The sequence below is a fragment of the Manis javanica genome, chromosome 7 (assembly GCF_040802235.1).
Source record: "Manis javanica isolate MJ-LG chromosome 7, MJ_LKY, whole genome shotgun sequence".
In the NCBI taxonomy this organism is placed as follows: domain Eukaryota; kingdom Metazoa; phylum Chordata; class Mammalia; order Pholidota; family Manidae; genus Manis; species Manis javanica.
In genome coordinates this window covers 132,072,973-132,096,321 of record NC_133162.1, presented here as the reverse complement: position 1 = coordinate 132,096,321, position 23,349 = coordinate 132,072,973, and the positions used below count along the sequence as shown (strand labels likewise).

General features: G+C 35.7%; 1 protein-coding gene across 1 annotated transcript in view; it reads right to left on the bottom strand.

The window, feature by feature from the left end:
* The window catches only part of LOC118967930 (uncharacterized), a 289,452-nt gene that overhangs the window by 242,248 nt on the left and 23,855 nt on the right, over positions 1–23,349 (bottom strand). Inside the window, exon 2 of the mRNA XM_073241603.1 lies at positions 3,969–4,168. The gene's annotated coding sequence lies outside the window, so the exon portion shown is untranslated. The remainder of the gene's footprint in view (positions 1–3,968; positions 4,169–23,349) is intronic.

Sequence of the window (23,349 nt, the reverse complement as noted above, 5' to 3'; positions counted from 1 at the left end):
TAAGCCTCCAATCAGATGATGTTACTTCCCTACTCACTGTTCTGTTACTTACAGTGCCTCCCTACAGGCAGAGTGCCCTCATCATTGTCAGCTTCGACCTGGGTTAGCCAGTGACAGGAGAGCACTGCAGATCTGGGCCTGTTCCGAGCAGATGCCTGAAGAGCTCTTCCCTGTTTCCGCCAGCTCTTTCACACTGCCCTCTGCCGTTAGAATACTATATCCAAAATACAGGCTTATTTTCACTCTGGCTCCTAAAGTTTGAACCATCTTGAATAGTCACTGAAAACGACTGTTACTCATGGAAATTCTGTTAATGTACCACAAACCAGTGAAGTTGACTAATATATACGCATATATAATTTACTTTAGAAATGAACCCATATAATACATATTGTTTCACTTAGTGGATTTTTCATAAAACAAAATAGCATGACTAGTGTACTCTTTATCAATTAATTTCCCTGTGTTTTAAATTATGAATAATACATGTACTTTATAAAAGTTTTCAAACTTAACAGGGCCAAAGTTAAAATGCAATTTCATACACTTCTCCAGCCTTACCCAAAACCAGCCAGTCCCACAGATACTAACATGTAGAGCACATTCTTCACTGAGTGTACGCAGCTTCTTCCTCTCCCTTTCTTTCACACATTCACACACACTTACAAGTTACACCTGAGTTAAAAGGATCATACATAATATTCTGGGAATTGTCTGTTTATCTGTGTGTCCATATGTCTCTGGGCTGTGGGTGTATATGAATTCTGATTATATCATAGCCACCTTTCCAAATCAGTACAAATGTAAAAGATACACCTCATTCATTTTAATTGCTTTTCATGATCTGAATGTAACATAATTAAATTATTTCATTACATAAATGTAGGATACATCTAAATATTGCTAATTACAAACAAATCTAAAAAATATATTTTTAGATACACAGTTTACTAGTGTTAGAAGATATTCCTACAAATGAACAAGTATTACATGTTTCCTAAATTGCTATTTTTTCCACTTGCACATTATTCTATTGCATATATATAACTTACTAAAAATGTCATATAAATTACCATTTACATTTATGGGGTTGCCCCAATATTTTTCTAGTACGTACAAAATTATAGTGAACATTCTTGTGTTTTAATTACAATAAACATCCACAATTATTTCATGAGTCTAATTTTAAATGTCAGTCAATAATAATGCAAAATTCTATATTAGAATCAACATGTCAATTTTCCTAGTAAATTATTATCCTTGGCTTTGGATGAGAGTTGCCATTTCTTCAAAGATTTATTAACATTAGTTGTTACCACTTATTAACATAATGAATATGATTGACCTATTTTTAATTTCTGTTATTAATATATTTACACCATACTGTCTGCAATATATAGGTAGTATACACATTGTGCTGCTCACTCAACTAGAGAACTATTTTAAAAGACAGAGGGAATATATTTTCTCATAGTAGGCTGCAACAATAGTATACTTAGGCATATCAACAGTGCATGTGGAGCACAAAATCTTAGTTCCCCTTTGCTGAGGGTTTGAAACATTTTAAATATTTTTGGAGATTTACTGAGATATAATTGATGTACAATAAACTATATATATTTAACTGTACAATTTGATAAGCTGTGAGATTTATACAAACTCAAGTAACTATCACCATGATCAATATAAAAAACATCTCTATTATTCTCAAAATTTCTTTTGTTCCTTTCATAGTCCAACTCTCATTGCATCTCTTCGCCCACTCTTCAGGAAAACATTCATTTGCTTTCAGTCACTCTAGATTTGTTTCCAATTTCTAGAATTTTATGTAAATTGAATAATACATACTGGCCACTCTTTCTTGTCTGGTTTCTTTCATTCCTCATAATTACTTTTGGATCCATTCAAGTGGTTAAATATACCAACAATTTATTCCTTGGTCTTGTTAAATATGAATGTATCACAAAAACACTCAAGAAAATGGGTATAGAGGGCAAGTACCTCAACATAATAAAGGCCATTTATGACACACCCACAGCCAACATCATACTTAACAGTGAAAAGCTGAAAGATTTTCCTCTAACACTGGGAACAAGACAAGGATGCCCATTCTCCCCACTTTTATTCAACATAGTACTGGAGGTCCTAGTCACAGCAATCAAACACAGAGAAATAAAAGGCATTCAGACTGGTAAGGAAGAAGTTAAACTGTCACTGTTTGCAGATGACATGATATTGTATATAAAAACCTTGAAGAATCCACCCAAAAGCTACTAGAACTAATAATTGAATTCAGCAAAGTTTCAGGATACAAAATTAATACACAGAAATCATTGCATTCCTATATACTAATGATGAAGTAGCAGAAGGGAAATCAGGAAAACAACTCTATTTGATACAATTGCATCAAAAAGAACATAATACCTAGGAATAAACCTAACCAAGGAGGTGAAACCTATTTCCTGAAAACTACAAGACGCTCACGAGAGAAATTAAAGAGGACACCAATAAATGGAAATATTTCTTGTCCTCGTGGATAAGAATTAACATTGTCAAAATGGTCATCCTGCCTAAAGCAATCTACAGCTTCAATGCAATCCCTATCAAAATACCAGCAGCATTCTTCAACGAACTAGAACAAATAATTCTAAAACTCATATGGAACCACCAAAGAGCCCAAATAGTCAAAGCAATCTGAGAAGAAAGAACAAAGCTGGGGGATTAGGGTGAATGTCTCATACTTTGTTCTGGGTGATAGTTACATGAGTGTACATGTCAAAACTCATTAAGCTGTACACTAAAATTTATGCATTTTATTGTATGTAACTCAATATAAAATAAAATTAATAAATAAAAACCAGTCACACATACCTTTCTAAATATCAAACTTCTCATACCTTCCTAAATATTTCATGACGTTAGCAAACATAAAAGTTTACATTTATATGTCTTAAAAAATAGAATGTAGAGAGTTCTTATAATGGATATTAAATGTCAAGAAAACATAGCACAAGAAATTTGTTACTTCCATCATGCAGAAAAATTTATTTGTCTTAAAATTCATTTTAACTTGATTAGTGGAAAGACAGGATTCTGCTTAATACCTTGTAAATATGCTCAAGACTAACTTCTCTTAATAGTGAAGGGAGATAATTCACAACACAGTGCCTTGAAAAACAGAAATGCTTTAGATCCTAGTTATTTACCACCTAGCTTTCACTAAAGCTGATTCTCTGTTTAAAGGATGTTAACTTTGCGGTCACTTTTGTTTCCCTTTTAAAAGAGGTCTTATTTTAACTGTCTTGACAGTGGTAAGCTGTGACAGTGGTAAGCTTGACAGTGGTAAGCTATATTTTGACATAGAAACTGAGGTTCAAACACATTTTCCCTCAGCACTTTGACATATTACATTGTCTTTTGACATAGATTGTTGCTGAGATTAACTCTACTCTTAATATGACTGCCATTTCTGCATGGGAAATCTGTATTTTTACTTTGGAATGTTTTAAATATCTTTTATTGTTCTTAATGGCAGTCTTACTACCATATTCTGATTGCAGATTTATTAACACTGATTAGTACACAGGGGGTTTTGTCAATTTGTAGGCATATCTTTCTCATATTTCTTTGATTATCATTTCCTTCTCTTCATTTGCTATTACCTCATTCTTTAAAGTTTATTAGATATATATTACAGCTTCTTAATATACCTTAATATCTTTCATACATTCTATCTTGTTGCATTGTAAAAATTTAGCTAATTTCATTATCAAATTCACTTATTCTTCAGTTATGTCTGATTTACTATTTAAATTACGTACTGATTTTTAAAGTTAATGATATTTTGTTTCTAAAGTTTATGGTTAATTTCCAAAAATTATACTTGGCTTTTTTTTCACATTCATCTGTTCTTTTATAATCTCTTGCCCATTTCATGATGGCCCACTAAAGATTTTAAACAAATTTACCTTAAAACTCCTTTAAATTAGTGGTCTGCATGTTTTTCTCAGGCACCATTTCTCCACTCATGGATACTTCACTCATGACTCTTCACGGTCATGGGCTTTCATTTTCATTTGCTTATTTTTGCTTGATAGTTCATTTTTCTGTTTTCTAACATATTCCTCTATTCCTGTTGGAAGGTTTCATGGTGGATCCAGACCAGGCTCTGTGGAGTGCACAAATCCAAATTAGCCATTAAATTATAAATGAATTGCAGCATAGACTACCCCAGAACCTACATCCTACATAGTAGAGGCTCAGGCCTGATTCTGTTCTGCCCTGACCAAGTGAATGCCAGGTAAAGAAATCCAACTTGAATTTTCTTGATGTAGAAGAACCTATTTTATCCCCTGGGCATTGATGGAGAATCTGGGATCCACATTTGGTTTCAGCTCCTGACTTTACAGAGGTTCCAGTCTTCCATCATTTCCCCAGTTTCGTTCTTGCCTCTCTGGCTCCTCAAGCCTCTCCAGGAGTTCCTCTTCACATCCCTGACTTTTAAATATTGAATGGTCCCGGAGTTCTGTCTTTGGTTCTTAACTGTATTGGATCAACACACTGTGCTTTTATAATCTAACAGAATTTCATGGAATTAAATAGCATTTATATTTCAACAGCTCCCAAATGCATATCTCCAGCATGGATCACCTCTCTGAACTCTCAACTCATATATGTATCTCCTTACTTAATAACTTAAGGTAGATGTCTAGCAAACATTTCTAAATCTGAGCTCTTCCTTTTCCCCTCAAACCTGCTTCTTACATTCTTCCTCATCTCATATGGCGACTTTATTTTTCAACTGTTCAAATAAAATAACATGAAGATATCATCAAATACTTTTTCTCAGGCAAATACACACTGAGCCCCAGCAAGTCCTCCATACATCTACCTTCAAACTCTATCCAGAATAAACCCATATTCCCTTCCTTCTATCCGCCACTCTACCTGTGACACCGTCACCTCCCACCCAGATTACTGAAACAGTCTTCTAACTGACTCCTTGCCTCTGTCCTTCCTTCACTTGTTCTCTTCCCAACACAACTTCCAGGATAATCATTTCAAAACATTAAGTCACACCACATCATCTTTGTGTTTAAAGCTCCCCAGTGACTTCCCATCTAATTCAAATTAAAAGCAAATGACTTACACTGATTCATTCTTACATTCTAGTGACCCATTTCTACTCTGAAACTTTCCCCTTACTCTTCCCTTTGCTAATTGCCCCCCACCGACCCGCCGTTGTTCCCCAAGCACGCCAATGGACAGCGCATTTCTTCACCCTACATTCTCCCTTTGCTTAGAAGGCTTCCGCCACCCTCAGTATTCACCTGGCTTATCGTTTTTGTTTCTTGGTATTTCCTTGTTACCTTTTCTAGGAGGCTTTTTCCTTGCAAACTCCCCCACTCTGACACTTCTTATTCCTTTTCCATGTATTGTTCCTCTCTCGCACTAATCACTATCTAAAATACTAATATTATACTTAGTTTTCTTGTTTCATTTTACTCTCTTCTGTTAAAACATAAACCACTTCAAGAGTTTCTTTTTGCTTTATTTACTTCTGTATCTCAGCATCTAGAATATATCAAGCCAAAAAATTTAAACTAAAGCAAAACAAAAATAAATGCTCAATAAACATTGTGTTAAGATATAATTTTAAAGAGATTTCCATTTGGGATGATGAAAAGTTCTGGAAATAGATACTAGTAATGGTTATACAACATTTTGAATGTATTTAATGCCAATGAATTGTACACTATAAGACGGTTAAAGTACTAAATGTTATGTGTGTATTTTACCACAGCAAACAAAATATATTAAAAAGAAACCGGTTATAAAATAATGAAGTCATGGGGATGAAGAGTACAGCAAAGGAATATAGTCACTAATATTATAATGCCTCTGTATGGTGATAGATGATAACTATACTTAACAGGATGAGCTGAGTATTTCATAATGTATATAAATGTCAAATCACTATGTCATACACCTGAAACTAATATAATATTATGTCAGCCATACTTCAGATATTTTTCAAAAAAGGAAACCATGACCCTTATACAAATATAAAATAACCATATGTCAAAAATTTTATTTAACTGATTCATTGGTGAGAGAAGCTTTCAAAAGTTATGATTGGTCCAAAATGTATTTCTGTGAAATACAAAATTATTTAATACCCAACAGGATCCGAAAATCTTAACCTTTTAGGTTATCTGTTCTGTCAGTCGGAATTTATTTACATCTCTATACAGAGAAAAATCTATATATTAATCTTTACTCCTACAGAGCTGAACATTATCTAGACAGCAAAGGCACTGTGGACAACCTGGGGTCCTGCCTGTGAAGTTCACGCTCTAAAGCATTTGTGTCAATTGCATTTTACACCCACAAGCCTAGGGAAAGCTGAAAGATTCTTCTGATTTGACACTTCTCCCATGTTAACCACAGAAGATATGTATGTATCTTATGGGATCTGACAATAGTTTTGAGCTAATTAGGAAATATGGAGCATATCAATCAAACCTAATTATTTCTATCAGTCCTCTCTTTTAAGAAAAAAAAAATTATGATTTTCCAGTAGTTCCCTGGGAAATTTCAAAGATAATTTTAGTTGTGAAAGATACTGTAAAAATTTTGTTTTATTTTTTCCAAACTTAGGGTTGAAACTTGGAAGTCAAAAATTATCAAAGAAGATTTGTAACTCAATTAATAAATGGATCATGGTTGACAGAGAAACAGTATTCTGTTACCTATTTACAATAAAATATTTAAAAATAAACAGAGGAGGGCAATATGACTTTAAGAACACAGCACATTTACAAGCAAAGAAAAAAGGTTTTTTAATAATTGAGGACATGATGAAGTCAACCTAACAACAATTATACTGGAAAGATAAAGAACCTCTGCTAATGATACATTATACACAAGATAAAGGGTAACATTTTACTATCCCTTGGGAAGAGTATAAGACAAATTTAACATTTAATATAATTCATTGATTTAACATTTACAAACATTGATTGGTTCTTGAAAACCAATCAGAACAGAATTCCATTACTTTGAGACATGTAACTATTTACATCTGCCAGAGACAGGAAAATGACTCACATTTAATAAAGAGATGTAAATACTTTTCTGAATTACAGACACACAAACAAACACAGATATAAAAAGAACTTACAGTCTCAGTTCTGCAACTTCAACTATAAATCAAAAGCAAAAAGAGGAGCCCAAAACTCATTACTTCAGAAATTAAGTTGTTCTCCTTTCCAGTAGCAAAAATTTTAACTGTTTGAGCTTACAAATAGACAAACAAGCAGAAAGCCTAACAAACCAAGTTACCTAACATGCATCCCCTCACAGAGGACAGAAAGATCACCGTCCCTAGCACAGAGATCTCACAAATGGTCAAATCACAAAACCAAATTTCTATCCATTGCTACCATCTATGGGGAATCAATGAGCAGCTATGCATGAACCAAAACAAAAACAAAAAGAGTAGGGGAAAAAAGAGTTAGGAAAGTTAAAATTGATTGCACTTGAGACTTACTCTAGTGGCCAAGGAGAGTCATGCTCGAATATAAACAGCCCAGGGGCACCTGTCTCCTACATGGCTTTGTCATCAATCCACTTGGGCAGCTCATGGACTATCTCCAAATAAAGTAAACAACATTTTCAAAAGTCAAAAAGCATGGTTTTCATAAAATACAAAATGAACAAATCAAAGATTTTATTTAAATCATTAATAAGAAAGCAGTAACCATTATAACTGGTTCATTGATCTTTTAAGAAGCTAAGTATATACAAGGAATTAAAGAAATGTTATGACAGATTCCTGTGTTAGATATGAAGCTGCTTATATTCAAAAGGTCCACAGATGATAATGTTTAGTGTTATCTGTCTACTGGACAGACATTATTTGCTTCTCTTCAAGACAAAAACTTGCAAGCTAACCTCTTTTCCCTTCAAAGTTGAAAACTGCCTAGTCAATAGTCAAGCCAACCACTACACTGAAAGAATGTCAATTATCTTTCTTAGCTGTTTTGAGTTTGAAATAATCTTCATCAGACCTCCATTTACTTGCAGCAGCCCCAACTATCTGTATTATTTACTGCTGGCTTGCCATTTACTTGGCTTTAGCTCCTACTTAGCACTGTGAATTCCAGAATTTACATAGACGAAAAAAATCCTATGAGAGTTAAAGTATGTTTGAAACTCTATGAAATTCAGTCTGTGGAATAGACTGACATTTTTTATAATGTGGTTATTTATTAAACCATCAAAAAACATAGTTCCAAAGCCAATTAAGCCCATACTTAGGGAAGCTTCAAAGCTTGTCTGGATTACCACAGGGTCATTTTCATCATCTGGTTAACAACAAAACCAATGAATGTGCTAAAAAATTGCTTCACATTAAGATTAAAATGATAGTTATGAGTTCTGTTATATTAAAATTGTAAAATTTCACTTTTTAGAGTAAGTTTTTCCTATATTAATCTACCTTCAGAGGTTTTGTTTAAATGACTTTAGCTGCCATAAGATCTCAATGAAGTTTTATGCAAGGATTAGATAAAATAAATTATTCCAGATGATTACAGCTTTCAAATGATCCAGTCCAAGCTTATGAATATACTTTATAACCATACCTTTTGTAGTGGTGTTTTCACTATATTACATGTTAAGTAATAATTTAGTTCAATTTATTGGACACTAATTACTTCCATTAATGTTCTTAAGCCTACTTTTTATTCCAACACCAGTAAATATTGAACATTATAATGCTTAAAGACCTCTCTTTCTATTCCATGTAATGAATTTCTTTATCTTTATCCTAATTTCCTCTTATCTTATGGTCTTAATGTGAACACCATTTGAAAGTTTGATGTTTTCGCCCATGTCCTCAATACATTGTGGAATTACACGGTGTTTCCAACACCCTGACTGCCAGCCAATCCACAATTAGTTTTTCTCCGTCTAGTTAATAGGCTCTTACTCAACCTGGTAAGTAGAGAATAGAGTGGTCAGGCCCCAGCTGTATCACTCTTTTGGTAGACTCCCATACTTTAAAACTGTCTTTATTCTCATTAAAAATGTGTCTGATTTTGTCTTACTTCTTTAGAGAATCTGTTTTCTAGAAGATATGTTAACAGTGCTAATACACTAATTCATTGTTACTTCAAATATTATTATAAAGGCTTCCTTTCTCTCAATGGAGAGCAGCGCCTCTCATAAAAATTCAGGTTTATTCATTTCAGGACTGCCGTTAACAAATTAACACTAACTGGGTGACTGTAAACGGCAGCAATTTATTCTTCCACGGTTTTGGAGGCTAGAGGCTATCAGCAAAGCCATACTCTCTCTGAAGGCTGTAGGAAGATGTTCCAAGCCTCTCTTTAGCTTCTGGTGTTGCCAGCAGTTTTGGAGCTCTTTGGCTTATTGATGTATCATTCTAAGCTCTACTTCCACCATCACATGGCATTCTATGGTTTTTTTTCCATCTTTTCTTATAAGTGCATAGTCATATAGGACTAGGAACCACCCTAATTCATCTGCAATGATCCCATTTCCAAATAAGATCACATTCACAGGTACCAGGGCTAAGGACTTCAATGTATCTTTTTTTGGGAGGGTGGGGGAGAGAGAGAGGAGACACGATTAAACCTACAATACTAGGTGTTGTGCCACAACATTCAGAATTTTTCCCAGATGGTTAAAGAGGCTCTATTCTCAAACATTGGGAGGCATGCAGTTTAAGTCCATCAACTGAACTGTTCATGCTATAAGCTGATTATTCTTTCACAGCATTTTTGTTTAAATGTAGGTATGTTTAGTTTTTGCCCTCAATATTATAGCCTATAGTGAAGGAAAATTAAGGGACATACACTTGTTGGCCTCATGCATCATCTGCAAAATTGTCAGGTAAACTCTGACTCCATTTTTTTTGTTTTAGTGTGAGTGACTAAAGGCACAACAAACATGGTTTGATTTGCAATCAGCTTGCTATGTTTGTGACATTAGAGCATTAGAAAAAATATTATTGGGAAGCATAAACTAAGAAAATTTAATACGGAAGTCATTGATGCAGTCTTAGGAGAAACACTTTCCCATGCAATAGATTCATTTTATTGCTGCTTTAACATTCACTACTTTTTTCAGCAGTCATTCTACATAAATATTAAAGATATCTTAAAGAGTAAATTATATGCAAACATATGGATATTAAATATCACATAATTGTAAAGCTATTAGATACTGTTTTTAAGGCTACAGGAAAAACTAATTTGTGCCCAACCACCTGACAGTTTTTATATTTCATTTTTTAAATTTTACCCTTGCTTGATGAGAAAATAATTGGCTAAACATATTCATGTTGTGAAGAAATTGCCCTGCTTATGTGACAAATTATATACATATTCCTTATAGCCTGGAAACATTTACATATGAATAATTGATACAATAATTATAAATCATTCTTAGCTGTTAGTTAAATCAAGTTTTCTAAGTTTTACTTCTATAGGAGATTATCTGGTTCAAAGCTGAATGGTAGAGGGTTATGAAAAGGCACTTCCATATAAGAAAAAGCTTTTTAATTCATAATTTTACTTACTCAAATAGACCTGTCCTTTTTTATATAAAGCAACTTACAACAACTGATGGCCAACTTGTCCACATTCTTAGCAAAATTTGAGTGGGTTGATAATAATATTGATGGTTTCTATAAACGCATGAAAGATGACGCCTATAACACCAAGAAGTTTTTCTTGTATAGTGTGGAACCAAATATAGTTTCACTTGTTATTATGAAAAGAATCAGACAATTGAACCAGACTGCATTCTTTTAGCACAATGAGGATACTGAAGATGTGTACGTGTCTGACATTGTTCAATTTTAAACAAGGATTTAGGAGACATGGAGAGTCTGGCTGAATCTATTACAGACATTTACAGAGGAAAAACCCTAAGACATTCTAATTTTATAACCTATGTCCTTAAGGAGCCAAGCAGCTAGTGATTGTTATTGAAAATAATGGAGAGAATCCATACCCTAAAATGCCAGGAGGAAAAGAAACTTTATAGGTCAGGTATTTCAGAGAGAAGCAGAGCAGATCACGGACCTGAGGCTCAGACAAATTCCACTGTACACGATTGCTATTTCACCCAACCCTTATTCATTTTCTCACCTGTGCATTCAGTAGCTGCAAACCTCAAGATCCTCTGAGGGCTTAAAGACTTTGAACTGGAGAAAATACTGAGGACCATGACCATGCTGATCCATGGATCAGAAGGTCAGTTCATGTTCACCTCATGTGATTATATGAGATCCATTTTAATATCACAATTCCTCAGATTTAGTTAGGGAGTTGATTAAATATCTGTTACTTGTATTTTAGATTTAGCCCTACCAATTGAGTGAAGTTCTCATTTAGACTTAGGCTTAATTAGAGAGGAGAGATTTAGCTTTGGGCTAGCATCTCATAAGAAGAGAAAAATCATTGCTCTTTGAATATGCTGATTTAGCATAATTTTTGCAGTCCCTAATGATTCTTCTACCTTATAAAAACAATTCTCCTGAAAGACTCAACTATCATATAAACTGAAGAAAAACACTGTATATTTTTGGAATGTTTATATTGATACTTGAATATCAAGTGTCTGGTTCCCTAGCAGTTATGTTATAAAATTGTGGGATTACAGAACTGTGGTATGGGATGGCTGCTTCTGAAAACCCTACGTGGTGCCCAGGAAAAAGTAAATGTGAGAGTTCTTGAATGCCTGATTCAGAACATGGGAAGAAAGAAAAAGACTTAGAAAATCTCCATGAAAGCTTTACAGTGTTCCTTACCTTGTAGTTACAAAACAGAAAACACCAAGCCTGATTGTTAGGGTCACAGTTAAATGTGGAACTCCACCAGGTCTGTCCAGTAACATTAAGGCATGGTGTAGAAGATGTTGGAACCTAAGGTACAGGGTCACTTTGATAAACAGATCTCTAAGACTAAGAAATTTGAATCTTTGAATCATTCTAAACCCTCCATACTTACAGAAGCAGCCAATTCCTATCTGAGAGAACCAGCATTGCTCTCCATAATATTTTTCATCTCAGGCAATTGCCCCTAAGATGCCTGATTCTCATAAAGACCCAAACTCACCACCTCCACTGCCTCCAGGCCCATAACAAGAGAGTTTTATCCTATCATGGCTCAAATGTAGTAGTAAAAGATCTCCTCTGGAAAAAGACAACTGTTATTCAAAAGAACTGCCAGTGTAAATATTAGCAAGTGAACATGCCTAGGGAAAAGAAAATACCCAGATCTATAAGAACTTATTGAAGTTGGCTTTCAACTGAAGTTCATTCTTAAAAACCTAATAAAACTCCACTAACATCTACTAGTCAGAATGAGTGGCACTGAAGGTTGGTTAAAAGACGAGGATAGAGAGGGTGGAGCCAGGATGGCAGTGTGAGTAGAGCAGTGGAAATCTCCTCCCAAAACCACATAGATCTATGAAAATATAACAAAGAAAACTCTTCCTAAAATAGAGACCAGAGGACACAGGACAACATCCAGACCACATCCACAGCTGCAAGAACCCAGCACCTCGTGAAGGGGGAGAGGAAGGCCACAAACCAACAAGAAGGAAAGCTCTTCCAGCGGTCACTCATACCAGCTCTGCAACCTATCTCTATCACCATGAAAAGGCAAAACTACAGGCAGACAAAGATCACAGAGACAACACCTGAGAAGGAGACAGACCTAACCAGTCCTCCTGAAAAAGAATTCAAAATAAAAATCATGAACATGCTGACAGAGATGCAGAGAAAAATGCAAGAGCAATGGGATGAGATGCAGAGAAAAATGCAAGAGCAATGGGATGAAGTCTGGAGGGAGATCACAGAAGTGAAACAATCCCTGGAAGGATTTATAAGCCGAATGGATAAGATGCAAGAGGCCATTGAAGGAATAGAAACCAGAGAACAGGAACGTATAGAAGCGGACATAGAGAGATAAAAGGATCTCCAGGAATGAAACAACACTAAGAGAACTATGTGACCAATCCAAAAGGAATAATATTCATATTATAGGGGTACCAGAAGAAGAAGAAGAAAGAGGAAAAGGGATAGAAAGTCTCTTTGAAGAACTAATTGCTGAAAACTTCTCCAAACTGGGGTAGGAAATAATTGAACAAACCACGGAAATACACAGAACCCCCAACAGAAAGGATCCAAGGAAGACAACACCAAGACACATAATAATTAAAATGGCAAGGATCAAGGACAAGGAAAGAGTTTTAAAGGCAGCTAGAGAGAAAAAGGTCACCTATAAAGGAAAACCCATCAGGCTAACATCAGACTTCTCGACAGAAACCCTACAGGCCAGAAGAGAATGGCATGATATATTTAATGCAATGAAACAGAAGGGCCCTGAACCAAGGATACTGTATCCAGCATGACTATCATTTAAATATGATGGTGGCATTAAACAATTTCCAGACAAGCAAAAGCTGAGGGAATTTGCTTCCCACAAACCACCTCTACAGGGCATCCTACAGGGACTGCTCTAGATGGGAGCACTCCTAAAAAGAGCACAGAACAAAACACACAACATATGAAGAATGGAGGAGGAGGAATAAGAAGGGAGAGAAGAAAAGAATCTCCAGACAGTGTATATAACAGCTCAATAAGCGAGCTAAGTTAGGCAGCAAGATACTAAAGAAGCTAACCTTGAACCTTTGGTAACTAGGAATCTAAAGCCTGCAATGGCAATAAGTACATATCTCTCAATAGTCACCCCAAATGTAAATGGACTTAATGCACCAAACCACACAGAGTAATAGAATGGATAAAAAAGCAAGACCCATCTATATGCTGCTTACAAGAAACTCACCTCAAACTCAAAGACAAGCACAGACTAAAAGTCAAGGGATGGAAAAACATATTTCAGGCAAACAACAGTGAGAAGAAAGCAGGGGTTGCAGTACTAATATCAGACAAAATAGACTTCAAAACAAAGAAAGTAACAAGAGATAAAGAAGGACACTACATAATGATAAAGGGCTCAGTCCAACAAGAGGATATAACCATTCTAAATATATATGCACCCAACACAGGAGCACCAGCATTTGTGAACCAAATACTAAAAGAACTTAAGAGGGAAATAGACTGCAATGCATTCATTTTAGGAGACTTCAACACACCACTCACCCCAAAGGATAGATCCACCGGGCAGAAAATAAGTAAGGACACACAGGCACTGAACAACACACTAGAACAGATGGACCTAACAGACATCTGTAGAACTCTACATCCAAAAGAAACAGGATATACATTCTTCTCAAATGCACACGGAACATTCTCCAGAATAGACCACATACTAGCTCACAAAAAGAGCCTCAGTAAACTCCAAAATACTGAAATTCTACCAACCAATTTTTCAGACAACAAAGGTATAAAAGTAGAAATAAATTCTACAAAGAAAACAAAAAGGCTCACAAACACATGGAGGCTTAACGACATGCTTCTAAATAATCAATGAATCAATGAACAAATCAAAATAGAGATCAAGGAATATATAGAAACAAATAACAACAACAACACTAAACCCCAACTTTTGTGGGACGCAGCAAAAGCAGTCTTAAGAGGAAATTATATAGCAATCCAGGTGCACTTGAAGGAGGAGGAACAATCCCAAATGAATAGTCTAACATCACAATTATCAAAACTGGAAAAAGAAGAACAAATGAGGCCTAAAGTCAGCAGAAGGAGGGACATAATAAAGATCAGAGAAGAAATAAACAAAATTGAGAAGAATAAAACAATAGCAAAAATCAACAAAACCAAGAGCTGGTTCTTTGAGAAAATAAAATAGATAAGCCTCTAGCCCAACTTATTAAGAGAAAAAGAGAATCAACACAAATCAACATAATCAGAAATGAGAATGGAAAAATCACGACAGACTCCACAGAAATACAAAGAATTATTAAAGACTACTATGAAAACCTATATGCCAACAAGCTGGAAAACCTAGAAGAAATGGACAACTTCCTAGAAAAATACAACCTCCCAAGACTGACCAAGGAAGAAACACAAAAGTTAAACAAACCAATTACGAGCAAAGAAATTGAAACAGTAATCAAAAAACTACCCAAGAACAAAACCCCGGGGCCGGACGGATTTACCTCAGAATTTTATCAGACACACAGAGAAGACATAATACCCATTCTCCTTAAAGTGTTCCAAAAAATAGAAGAAGAGGGAATACTCCCAAATTCATTCTATGAAGCCAACATCACCCTAATACCAAAACCAGGCAAAGACCCCACCAAAAAAGAAAATTACAGACCAATATCCCTGATGAATGTAGATGCAAAAATACTCAATAAAATATTAGCAAACAGAATTCAACAGTATATCAAAAGTATCATACACCATGACCAAGTGGGATTCATCCCAGGGATGCAAGGATGGTACAACATTCGAAAATCCATCAACATCATCCACCACATCAACAAAAAGAAGGACAAAAACCACATGATCATCTCCATAGATGCTGAAAAAGCATTTGACAAAATTCAACATCCATTCATGATAAAAACTCTCAGCAAAATGGGAATAGAGGGCAAGCACCTCAACACAATAAAGGCCATATATGATAAACCCACAGCCAGCATTATACTGAACAGCGAGAAGCTGAAAGCATTTCCACTGAGATTGGGAACCAGACAGGGATGCCCACTCTCCCCACTGTTATTTAACATAGTACTGGAGGTCCTAGCCATGGCAATCAGACAAAACAAACAAATACAAGGAATTCAGATTGGTAAAGAAGAAGTTAAACTGTCACTATTTGCAGATGATATGATACTGTACATAAAAAACCCTAAAGACTCCACTCCAAAACTACTAGAACTGATATCAGAATACAGCAAAGTTGCAGGATACAAAATTAACACACAGAAATCTGTAGCTTTCCTATACACTAACAATGAACCAATAGAAAGAGAAATCAGGAAAACAATTCCATTCACAATTGCATCAAAAAGAATAAAATACCTAGGAATAAACCTAACCAAAGAAGTGAAAGACTTATACTCTGAAAGCTACAAGTCACTCTTAAGAGAAATTAAAGGGGACACTGATGAATGGAAACTCATCCCATGCTCATGGCTAGGAAGAATTAATATTGTCAAAATGGCCATCCTGCCCGAAGCAATATACAGATTTGATACAATCCCTCTCAAATTACCAGCAACATTCTTCAATGAACTGGAACAAATAATTCAAAAATTCATATGGAAACACCAAAGACCCCGAATATCCAAAGCAATCCTGAAAAAGAAGAATATAGTAGCAGGGATCTCACTCCCCAACTTCAAACTCTACTACAAAGCCATAGTAATCAAGACAATTTGGTACTGGCACAAGAACAGAGCTACAGACCAGTGGAACAGATTAGAGACTCCAGAAATTAACCCAAACATATATGGTTAATTAATTTTTGATAAAGGAGCCATGGACATACAATGGCAAAATGATAGTCTCTTCAACAGATGGTGCTGGCAAAACTGGACAGCTACATGTAGGAGAATGAAACTGGACCATTGTCTAACCCCATATACAAAGGTAAACTCAAAATGGATCAAAGACCTGAATGTAAGTCATGAAACCATTAAACCTTTGGAAAAGAACATAGGCAAAAACCTCTTAGATATAAATATGAGAGACCTCTTCTTGAACATATCTCCCCGGGCAAGGAAAACAACAGCAAAAATGAGCAAGTGGGAGTACATTAAGCTGAAAAGCTTCTGTACAGCGAAAGACACCATCAATAGAACAAAAAGGAACCCTACAGTATGGGAGAATATATTTGAAAATGACACATCCGATAAAGGCTTGACGTCCAGAATATATAAAGAGCTCACACGCCTCAACAAACAAAAAACAAATAACCCAATTAAAAAATGGGCAGAGGAACTGAACAGACAGTTCTCTAAAAAAGAAATACAGATGGCCAAGAGACACATGAAAAGATGCTCCACATCGCTAATTATCAGAGAAATGCAAATTAAATCTACAATGAGGTATTACCTCATACCAGTAAGGATAGCTGCCATCCAAAAGACAAACAACAAATGCTGGCGAGGCTGTGGAGAAATGGGAACCCTCCTACACTGCTGGTGGGAATGTAAATTAGTTCAACCATTGTGGAAAGCAGTATGGAGATTCATCAAAATGCTCAAAACAGACCTACCATTTGACCCAGGAATTCCACTCCTAGGAATTTACCCTAAGAACGCAGCAATCAAGTTTGAGAAAGACAGATGCACCCCTATGTTTATCGCAGCACTATTTACAATAGCCAAGAATTGGAAGCAACCTAAATGTCCATCGGTAGATGAATGGATAAAGAAGATGTGGTACATATACACAATGGAATACTACTCAGCCATAAGAAGTGGAAAAATCCAACCATTTGCAGCAACATGGATGGAGCTGGAGAGTATTATGCTCAGTGAAATAAGCCAAGCGGAGAAAGAGAAATACCAAATGATTTCACTCATCTGAGGAGTATAAGAACAAAGGAAAAACTGAAGGAACAAAACAGCAGTGCAATTACAGAACCCAAAAATGGACTAACAGGTACCAAAGGGAAAGGAACTGGGGAGGATGGGTGGGCAGGGAGGGATAAGGGTGGGGGGAGAAGAGGGGTATTAAGATTAGCATGCATGGTGGGGAGGGAGAAAGGGGAGGGTGGGCTGTACAACACAGAGAGGACAAGTAGTGATTCTATAACATTTTGGTAAGCTGATGGACAGTAACCGTAATGTGGTTTTTAGGGGGGACCTGATATAGGGGAGAGCATAGTAAACATAGTATTCTTCATGTAAGTGTAGATTAAAGATTAAAAAAAAAAAGAAAGAAAGAAAAGGGGGATTACTCCTTGATAGGATAAAACTATTGGTAAATAAAAGATCAACGCATGCTTTAAACATCCTTAATGTTGATCACTTAAAGGGTGTCAGATGATCAGCTATGGAGGTACTCTTTCTGATAATATTCCTTTCTCTTAATAAAAAAAAAAAAAAAAAAAGCAGCTCCTGTGTGCCAACCTCCAATGAGTTCTACACAGTGGTACATAGAGGGCATGTCAAAGTGTGGGCAAAGGGTCTGTCTGTTTCTATGCAGAAGATCAAGGCCTAGCTTGGCTACCCAGAAAATGAACTAAGATACGATATGAGGAGGAAGGAGCTTCCAGCACCAGCACTCTCTGGAGGACTTGTGACAGGGGATGATCATCAAAAAGCCTTCACAGGGATCCGGGCGATGCTGCGGTTGTGGCTGCATCCACCCCACCATTTCCTGGACTTGCCATAGGAATGAGGAGGAAGATGTCTAGGCTGGCATGTGCATACAGTGAGACAACGAATTTGACCGGATCTGTACTGTTGGAACTCAACCAGGAGTTGGGAGGGGTGCAAGTTGTAGCGCTCCAAAATCTTACGACTATAGACTATCTATGGTTAAAAGAACGTATGGGATGTGAACAGATCCCAGAAATGGGTTGCTTTAATTTGTCTGATTTCTCTCATACTGTTCAAGTACAGTTGGACAATATCCATCATATCATAGACAAATTTTCACAAATGCCTAGGGTGCCTAAATGGTTTTCTTGGCTTCACTGGAGATGGATGGTAATTATAGATTTGCTTTGTTTATGTCACCGTATTCCTATTATGTTAATATGTGTGCGCAAGTTAGTAGTTTAAAACCTATACATGCTTAAGGTACTCTACAAGAAGATATGTCAAAGAAATAATCCTCCCATGTTTTCTTCCATATGCTACCTCTATAGCTTTTCTTCTTCCTTCCTAATTACAACCCTTAAATAGAATTCGTGCCTCATATCGAATTTACGGAGTATCATAATTCCTCCAGGTGGTAAAGATACCTCGAGACAAGTGCTGGACATAGAAGCCACAGGGCATAAATCTGCAAAGAAGTAAAAAGCTAACCTTTTCAAACAATATGGCTTCTCTCTCACTTACCAACTTTACATTTCCCTGTATGGCCCCGGAAGATGACTGGTTAGCCAGAGACGGGTAAGATTCCTCAAGGGAGGAACAACCTAAGACAGGCACAGTCGCAGGGGGCCATCAGGTGAGAAATCGGGGAACAACAGTGGTGAAGCTTAGAACCTCAACCCCCCCCGCCCTGTTTTGAGAGAAAGCTTCTGCATCCGTGGATGTTTTATTGCCCTTGTCTAGCTTGGATTAGCACATAGTCTGCAGGCACACAACTGATCATCTACAATTGCTCTCTTACAACACTAAACTATGTTTTCTAACTTTATCTTGCATCTACCTACCACTTCAGCATTTTATTAAAAATAAAAATAATAATAATAATAAAGGGAGAAATGTGGGATCCACATATAAATCAAGTATAAAAATCAAACGAATGTTCATATTTGACCTGATTGTTTATAGTTCATAATGCGTGATCAAAACCGAAAGTTTCTGTGATGACTGCCCTTGTACTGTTCACCATGTAAGAACTTATTCACTATGTAAGAACTTGTTCACCATGTAAGAACTTGTTCGTTATGCTTCAGAAGATTGGAGATTGATGAGAATTAGGCTTGAGATGGATTAATGATTGTGCATTGAGCATTGACCCCCCCCATACAGAATTTTATTGTTGTTAACAAGCATTTGAGCAATAAATATGAGAGATGCCCTCTCAAAAAAAAAAATGAGGATAAGGGAAGGATCCCTATATTTGTTCCTGTGAAGTAAGTGTCAATATGGGAGGCATGCCAAGTAGAAGCCTTATGTCACACTTGTACCAACACAGGAAATTAAAAGTAATCCCTCATCTCAGGAGATTGACAGAAATCAATGCTATTTTCAAATATCTAGACAATTGAGAGGTGATGATTCCTACTGTATAACCATAAATCTACCTTTTTGACTAACAAAAGCTATACAGTCCTTGCAAAATCAGTGACTGGGTAGTGCTGCAAACTTAATCAGATCATTTTATGAATCACAACTGTGATAGAGAAATTGAGTTTTATTAGGTAAGACCACTATATCCTAACACACTTAAGTTGCTTTCTGAAAACTTTCTATCATCAAAGATAATCATGTCCAGAAATAGCATGACACCTTGATTGTCTTACCTCAGAACTGTCTGCCCTCCTGCACCATGTAGTTCAGAGGGACCCTGATTGCCCTGTTACTCCTCAGACTACTGGGCTGGTTCACAGCACGCTGACCGGAGCTGGCAGCAGGATGTGACAAACTCTCTTGCTGCTTTAGTAAGAATGAAACATGCAAGAGGATATGAGATGAACCTTGTAAAAGACATATCCACGCAGTATCTAGGGAAAATGAATATGTTGGAATATTCTTTCTAAAGAGAGAGAAAATTTATACCATATCCTATGAGGAAAGAAGCAATGTGTGTTTGAATTCTTGGGATAATTAGAGAAAACACATACCATATTGTGGCCTACTTTTTTAACCAATTTACCAGCTAGTTTAGCATGGGGTCTGGATGGAGGAAGGACTGCACAGCAGACCCAGAACAAGTTGCCTCCACCATTCACACCTTATTACCTGCCATGCGCAACAGCAATGGAAGTGTCAGTGGTAAAGATGGTATATGAAGCACCTGGCAAATCATAAGGGAATGTGAGTACAGGGTTTTGGACTAAAGACATGCCCTCTTCTGCACAGCTCTCGGATTACTATTGCAACATGCTAAAGACTGGCTGTGGGCATTAAGTGATTGATTCATGATCTGGGTATTACCTGAATCGCTGAATGATAAAGTTATACATGAGTAGCAGCATCCCATGCTTACATGAAAATATTTTTTAAAACAATAAATATTAATTTTTAATCATTTTTTAAACAATTCATTTCCTTTTTACATTACCTTGTTCTGATTGATACATTTCCTTAATTGAAAGGACATAAAGTAAAAGGAAATCATTAAGAATATTTAACTTTTTTAAGAATGTAAAGACATTCATAAATACTAATTCAGTGGTACTGGAACAAAGAAATAGTCCAATAGCCCACCAAATAGCAGATGGTGATCTGAAAGATAACTGGGTTCCTTCACATGCCCTTTGCTATTCAGTCTCTTCCCTTTAACAATAAACAACTGCATATATAGAATTATCATATCTGGCAATCTTTATCCATTCATTCATTATTCATCTACATAGACAGACAGACAAACAGACATAGGCATAGACACAGACACAGATGGGAAGTCTGAATCATAAATAATGCAGCAGATTTTAAATGAGTTTCTATGACTTTGGATATATAGGTTGGTAAAAGAAATGCTTATAATTTCACTGATACAGTGTCTTCATCTCTAATTAGGAGTAGCTTAAGTTAATAAATCCAAAAGTAGATAAGAAATATTAATGTTAGTTACTCATAAACTTAATGAATTTGTTCAAACCAAACAATAATTTTTCTTAAAAACTGAGCAAAAGTTTAAGTGTTTACTGTCTTTATGATGATTAATTGGATTAATGATGCTTAACAAATTTTAACAATATTTCAAACTATTTAATGGAATCCAAATTGATTTAACAACTTAAGTATTCTGTCAGCCATGAAGAAAAGATGTTAAATGATCCCAGGTTAATTAGCTTCTGATGCTTAACCAGTATTATTTAGTCTTTTGAGTCTCAAAGCATAACAAGAATATTAAAAAGTTTAGTTTTTCCCAGCTTGCTTTAAGAGGAATGAAGACACTAAGCCTCACTTCATGAGGCTTAACTAAATTCAATGGAGCTTGTGATAAGGTTACAACTCTAAAAACATCACATTGGAATTCTAACCAACTGTTTATGGACAAATAATTATTTTACACTGAGAAGCAAAATGGTATTAGGAAGCCAGCTAGACTTATATTTTTGAATACTGACACCAACAATTACCAACTGCATTTATGCACATTATTAGTAATAAAACATAATGCTTAAGAACCTATGTTCTGGATTTAGACTGTCTGAGTTTATACTGCAGTGCCAATGCTTCCTAGCTTTGAAGCCTTCAGTAAGTCATTTAACATCCTGAGCCTCAATGACTCCAGAGGATTTAAATAAGGTCTTCATGGAGTTGCTGTATGGCAAGGTGTGGACCACTGATGAATCTGGAAAAAGGGTATCTGAGAATTCTCTGTATTCTTCTTATATATCCTAAATCTTAGAAATTCTTTTACAGTAAGAAAGTAAAGCAAATACAATAAAAATAAAATGCAGTTTTTTGTGAATATCAGATAGCAGAATTGTGTTATTTGGTTTCAGTCTATTATGTCATGCTCTACATGACCACTGAGGGGTTTAATCCATTTAAATTTAATATAATCATATGATTAATTTTTTGTCACCTTTCTTACCATATGTTTTCTATTTTCTCCTCTGCTTTTTGTTCTAACAATCCTCTTTTTCTTCCTGCTTGGACTGAGTATTTTCAAAAAAATTTTTTTTTGGCATTTCATTTTACTTCCTTCACTGTTTTTAAGTATACCTCTTTGTTATTAATGTTTTAGTGGTTGTTTTAAGAAGCAAAATAGTATTCTTAATTTATCATAATCTTTCTTAATAGTATACCAGTTTAGATATAATATAACGTTATCTTCCATGTTATTCCATTGCTAGCCTTTCTGCTATTGTTATGGTGTAATTTATATCTATGAGTGATATGAACCCCACAACAAAATATTGACTGTGCTTTAAACAAACAATTGTATTTTGACTGAAGTAGAAAAGAAAACGTCTTTTCTATGTAATTTTCCATTTACAGTACTCTTCAATCCTCCCTGTGGATATACCTTTAAAACTTGTATTATTCCTGTTTAAACTAAAGAACTACCTTTAGCATTTCTTATAGAGCAGAACTGTTGGTCACAAGTTTTACTAGCTTTTGTTTATCTGAAAATGTCTTATTTCACCTTTACTTTAGAAGGTTGTTTTTACTGGATATATAAATCTGTATACAGAGTTGCCTTTTTTGTTTGACTTTTGGGTTGTTTTTCTGCTTTGAGATTCCCTTTTTTTACTGAAGTTTTGTTGGTATACAATCTTATACTGGTTTCAAATACACAACACAGTGATTCACCCCTTCTAGTGTGGTTACTATCTGTCAACAGAGAAAGATGTCATAGAACCCTTGACTATATTCTCCACGCTGTACTACTATCCCAGGGACCAACTTATATTATGATTGAGAATTCTTGTGCCCCTTTATCCCCCTAACCCTCCCCACACAGCCACCCTAACCCCTCCACCATGGTAACCTCTAGTCACTTCTCAGTGTCTA